Here is a 5,706-nt window from a genome sequence, read left to right as displayed (position 1 = left end):
AGAGAAAGTTGCAATTGGTACATCTTACAATTTGAGAAAAAAATGTCTTCTTATTTTAAAAGGCTAGCAATATAGTTTGTGAGTAAATGTTTGCTAAGCTTTTTGTTATAATATCCTAGGTCTAGTCCCAAAGTTGTCCCTTAGGTCCTAATTTCTTTTTGACTCTCAGAAAGAGAGGGGAAGGGAGAGAAGCTCACATAAAACTATGTCCAAGCTGTCCATGAAAGCTTGGAACAAGACATGAAACCATGAAGAAAGCAAGAAAGTGCTTACCTTGGAGAGGGAGACTTGATTGATCCAACAGCCTTGAGGGATGAGTTGAGGTGGGAGGAAAACTTGGGCTAATTTGATTTGGGGATACCTTTAGTGTAAAAGAGTTAATTTGAAAAGGATTTCAAATCTAAAGTCTCAGATGAATCCTTGATTACTGCCCTTCTCTTTGGTAATTTAATATTCACTCTTTCTTGAACTAAAAGCTAGAAAAATGGCTACTCTCTCTATAAAATTTCTAGGTGGTAACTAGGGTTTAATAAGAGTTTTATAATGTTAAATTACTAATTTTATATTCTATTTTCAAGGATTTATTTCAGGACACTTACTTTTCTCTTTTGACTTCAATTGATTGCTAAAAAGTAGCAAGGTCACTATTTGAATAAATAAAAAATATACCGCAGGACATTAGGCAAAATTTGGACTCAAAACGAGCCCTCTAAGAAATGCCGTAATGGTCAAATTTTTGCGAATCAAATTAAAATTTGTCAGAGATTGCAAATTGGGAATCTACTCTTTGACATCTTTCCAAAAATGAACTTAGTCTAATGCATGGGCCAAAAATACAAACTTTAACTAATACAAGGTGCACAACATTTGTTTTGCCTAGAACCTCTTTCCTCTCTCCACCTCTCCAATACAAGGTACACAACACTAGTATAAGGTGCACTTGTTTTTCCCAAAACCTCTTACCACTTTCCACATACAATGCCATGTATGGTTTACCATTTTCCACTTTTCCAAATCCACTGTGGTATTGCCAAAAAATGGTTTATAGCTTTAGACCAAATGACCTTAGCCAAATTTAAATTAATAAATGTGCACACCTTAGACTTGGCCCTTGTTAAAATATTTTTTACCACGGAAACCAATTTATTTCAAATATTTTTCCTAGGCTAAGAAATGGCTTGTAGAAAGTAGGAGGTGGAGAATGATACTTGTGTCGTAGAGGAGGACGAGATTCATATTTGTAGTGATGAGGAGGAGGTGGAGACTCATGCTTGTGTGGTGGTGGAGGAGGTGATTCACACTTCTGAATGCACTAATCTCCTATTTCACATTCTAAGAAGAGTCTGAATGCACATGCCACCTCATAGAAACAAATCTCTCTCTCTCTCTCTCTCTCTCTCTCTCTCTCTATGTTTGTGTGTGTGTGATCATATGCTTTAACACATTTCTTAAATATATTCACTTACCTTTTTTCGTAGGGTCCATAACCAGAAGATAGCAAGAATACATATTAATTAAACTTTTTTGGTAGGGTCCATAGCAAGAAGAGAGCAAAAGTTGCAATTGGTACATCTTACAATTTGAGAAAAAAATGTCTTGTTATTTTAAAAGGCTAGCAATATAGTTGTGAGGAAATGCTTGCTAAGCTTTTTGGTACAACAGGCTAGGTCTAGTCTCAAAGTTGTCTTTTAGGTCCTAATTTGTTTTTGACTCTTAGATTGAGGAGACTTTGTTTTCCAAGAAAGATATAAACTAACTTGCATGATATTTAAAAATTTAGAATAATACCAAATAGAATCTTACTTATTTGTTATATTATTTAATTACTTGTTGGCACTTTAAGAAGTTCTAAAAAAAACTAAAATTAAAACTGAAAACCAAAAATAGTGGCTTTGGGGACAAGGAGTTAGTATTTACTTCTTGTGCTTGATTTTGCCATGGAGTTGACATCTTCTTGAGCTTGGTTTGCATTTAACAATCTTCTGAGGGAGTCATTTATACTTAGCATTATCTAAGAGATTGACTTGTTCCAAGCTTATTTTACATTTCTTAATGACTCCACCATAAAGTTTAGCACCACAAGAATATTTGTAAAAAAGTAGTGGATGGATACATGAGTTACTTTCTCACAACTAAGAGTATGTATGTAATAGTGAAGCTCTTTATGTGTGTGCTCTGTCATGCTAAGAGATTTCATATGCATGAGAAAGTCTTACATAGTTAAATATCTTATATTTGAATAATGGTTAAATTGAGATGCGCATAAACTTATTTTTGCAGTTGACAAGATAATATCCAAGGCCTAGTATCAAAGTTGTCTCTAAGGTCCTAATTTCTTTTTGACTCTTAGATTGAGGAGACTTGGTTTCCTAAGAAAGATACAAACTAACTTGCATGATATTTAAAAATTTAGAATAATACCATATAGAATCTTACTGCTTGTTGACACTTCATGAATTTTACATTATTTATTTTTTCTCTCGCACTTTAAGAAGTGCTAAAAGAAACTTAAAAGAAAACCAAAAATAGAAATTAGTGGCTTCGGGAAGAAGGAGTTAGTATTTACTTCTTATGCTTGATTTTGCCAAGGAGTTGACATATGCTTGAGCTTGCTTTGCATTTAACAATCTTCTAAGGGAGTCATTTGTTTATATTTAGCATTTTCTAAGAGATTGACTTTTTTCAAGCTTATTTTGCATTTCTTAATAATGACTCTAACATAAAGTTTAGCACTACAAGAATATTTGTAAAAAAGTAGTAGATGGATACATGAGTTATATTTCTCACAACTAAGAGTACGTGTGTAATAGTGAATCTCTTTATGTGTATACTTATTCAAGCTAAGAGATTTCATATGCATGAAAAAGCATTAAATAGTTAAATATCTTATATTTGAATAATGGTTAAATTTAGATGTGCATAAACTTATTTTTGCAGTTTTGACAAGATAAACTTATGCATTAAAAGAAGCACCTTGGTGAGAGAAATATAAATCTCATATACTTGGCATGGGTGGTTCTCTTAAATATAACATAATTTTCTCAATCCAAGTGTTTCCCTTTCCAATACTTAATACTTTATCAAGTAAGTGAGGAAGAAGTATTTCATTCTTGTAAATACAAATTTTCAAAGGATTGTTTTTTGGAAAGAGGTATGAAGGGCATTTTGTGTGTGTGTGTGTGTGTGTGTGCACACCTTAGACTTGGCCCTTGTTAAATTATTTTTTACCTTGAAAATCAATTTATTTCAAGTATTTTTACTAGGCTAAGAAATGGCTTGTAGAAAGTAGGAGGTGGAGAATGATAGTTGTGTGGCAGAGGAGGAGGAGATTCATATTTACAGTGAGGAGGAGGTGGAGACTCATACTTGTGTGGTGGTGGAGGAGGTGATTCACACTTGTGAATGCACTAATCTCCTATTTCACATTCTAAGAAGAGTTTGAATGCACATGCGACCTCATAGAAAAAAATCTTTGTGTGTGTGTGTGTGATCATATGCTTTAACACATTTCTTATATATACACTTACCTTTTTTGGTAGGGTCCATAACAAGAAGATAGCAAGAATATATATTAATTAATTTTTTTTGGTAGGGTCCATAGCAAGAAGATAGTGAAATTTTCAATTGGTACATCTTACAGTTTGAGAAAAAAATGTATCCTTATTTTAAAAGGCCAGCAATATACTTTGTAAGTAAATGTTTGCTAAGCTTTTTGTTATAATATCCTAGGTCTAGTCTCAAAGTTGTCTCTTAGGTCGTAATTTCTTTTTGACTCTTAGATTGAGGAAACTTGGTTTTCTAAGTAAGAAATAAACTAAATTGCATGATATTTAAAATTTTAGAATAATACCAAATAGAATCTTACTTATTTGTTATATTCTTTAATCAAATTACTTGTTGTTGAAACTTCATAAACATTACATTATTTATTTTTACTCTCGCACTTTAAGAAGTGCTAAAAAAAATAAAAAGAAAACCAAAAATAGAAATTAGTGGCTCTGGGAAGAAGGAGTTAGTATTTACTTCTTGTGCTTGATTTTGCAAAGGAGTTGACATATGCTTGAGCTTGGTTTGCATTTAACAATCTTCTAAGGGAGTCATTTGTTTATACTTTGAATTTTCTAAGAGATTGACTTTTTTCAAGCTTATTTTACATTTCTTAATGACTCCAACATAAAGTTTAGCACCACAAATGTTTTTGTTAAAAAGTAGTGGATGGATACATGAGTTATATTTCTCACAACTAAGAGTACGTATGTAATAGTGAAGCTCTTTATGTGTATACTTATTCAAGCTAAGAGATTTCATATGCATTAGAAAGTATTAAATAGTTAAATATCTTATATTTGAATAATGGTTAAATGTAGATGTGCATAAACTTATTTTTACAGTTGACAAGATGAACTTATGCATGAAAAGAAAAACCTTGGTGAGAGAAATATAAATCTCATATACTTGGCATCGGTGGTTCTCTAAAATATCACATAATTTTCTCAATCCAAGTGTTTCCCTTTCCAATAATGAATGTTTTATCAAGTAAGTGAGGAAGAAGTATTGCATTATTGTAAATACAAATTTTCAAAGGCTTGTTTTTAGGAAAGAGCTATGAAGGGCATTTGTGTGTGTGTGCGCGCGCGCGTGCGCACGCACGCTCATACTTGAAGGGTGGACATGGAAACCTGGAGGGGAGACTCGTACTTTTATTGAGGTGGAGGAGGAGATTCATACTTGTGGAAAGTAGGAGGTGGAGTATATTTGCATTCATGTACACACGAATTGTAAAAGTCATCTTTATCATTCTTTATGGTCAAATTTAGGATCCTTTATCATATAAATCTACACATTTTTATGTGCAAGGTCTCTATTTGAATTAATAAAAAATATACAGCAAGACATTAAGCAAAATTTGGACTCAAAACGAGCCCTCTAAGAAATGCCATGATGGTTAAATTTTTGCAAATCAAATCAAAATTTGTCAGAGATTTTAGATTGGGAATCTACTCTTTGAGATCTTTCCAAAAATGAACTTAGTCTAATGCATGTGCCAAAAATACCAACTTTAACTAATACAAGGTGCACAACATTTGTTTTGCCTAAAACCTCTTTCCTCTCTCCATCTCCAATACAAGGTACACAACACTAGTATAAGGTGCACTTGTTTTGCCCAAAACCTCTTACCACTTTCCACATCTCCAATACCATGTATGGTTTACCACTTTCCACTTTCCCAAATCCACTGTGGTATTGCCAAAAAAAAATTTATATAGCCTTAGACCAAATAACCTTAGCCAAATTTAAATTAATAAATGTGCACACCTTAGACTTGGCCCTTGTTAAATTATTTTTTACCACGGAAACCAATTTATTTCAAATACTTTTCCTAGGCTAAGAAATGGCTTGTACAAAGTAGGAGAGGTGGAGAATGATACTTGTGTGGCAGAGGAGGAGAAGATTCATATTTGTAGTGAGGAGGAGGTGGAGACTCATACTTGTGTGGTGGTGGAGGAGGTGATTCACACTTGTGAATGCACTAATCTCCTATTTCACATTCTAAGAAGAGTCTGAATGCACATGCAACCTCATAGAAACAAATCTCTCTATCTCTCTATCTCTCTCTCTCTCTCTCTCTCCCCCTCTCTCTCTCTCTCTCTCTCTCTCTCTCTCTCGCCTTCTCTCTCTTTCTATGTCTCTCTGTCTGTCTCTCTC

The sequence above is a fragment of the Cibotium barometz genome, chromosome 29, assembly GCF_041138505.1.
Source record: "Cibotium barometz isolate CiBa-2024 chromosome 29, ASM4113850v1, whole genome shotgun sequence".
NCBI lineage: Eukaryota > Viridiplantae > Streptophyta > Polypodiopsida > Cyatheales > Cibotiaceae > Cibotium > Cibotium barometz.
This window is presented reverse-complemented; position numbering follows the sequence as displayed.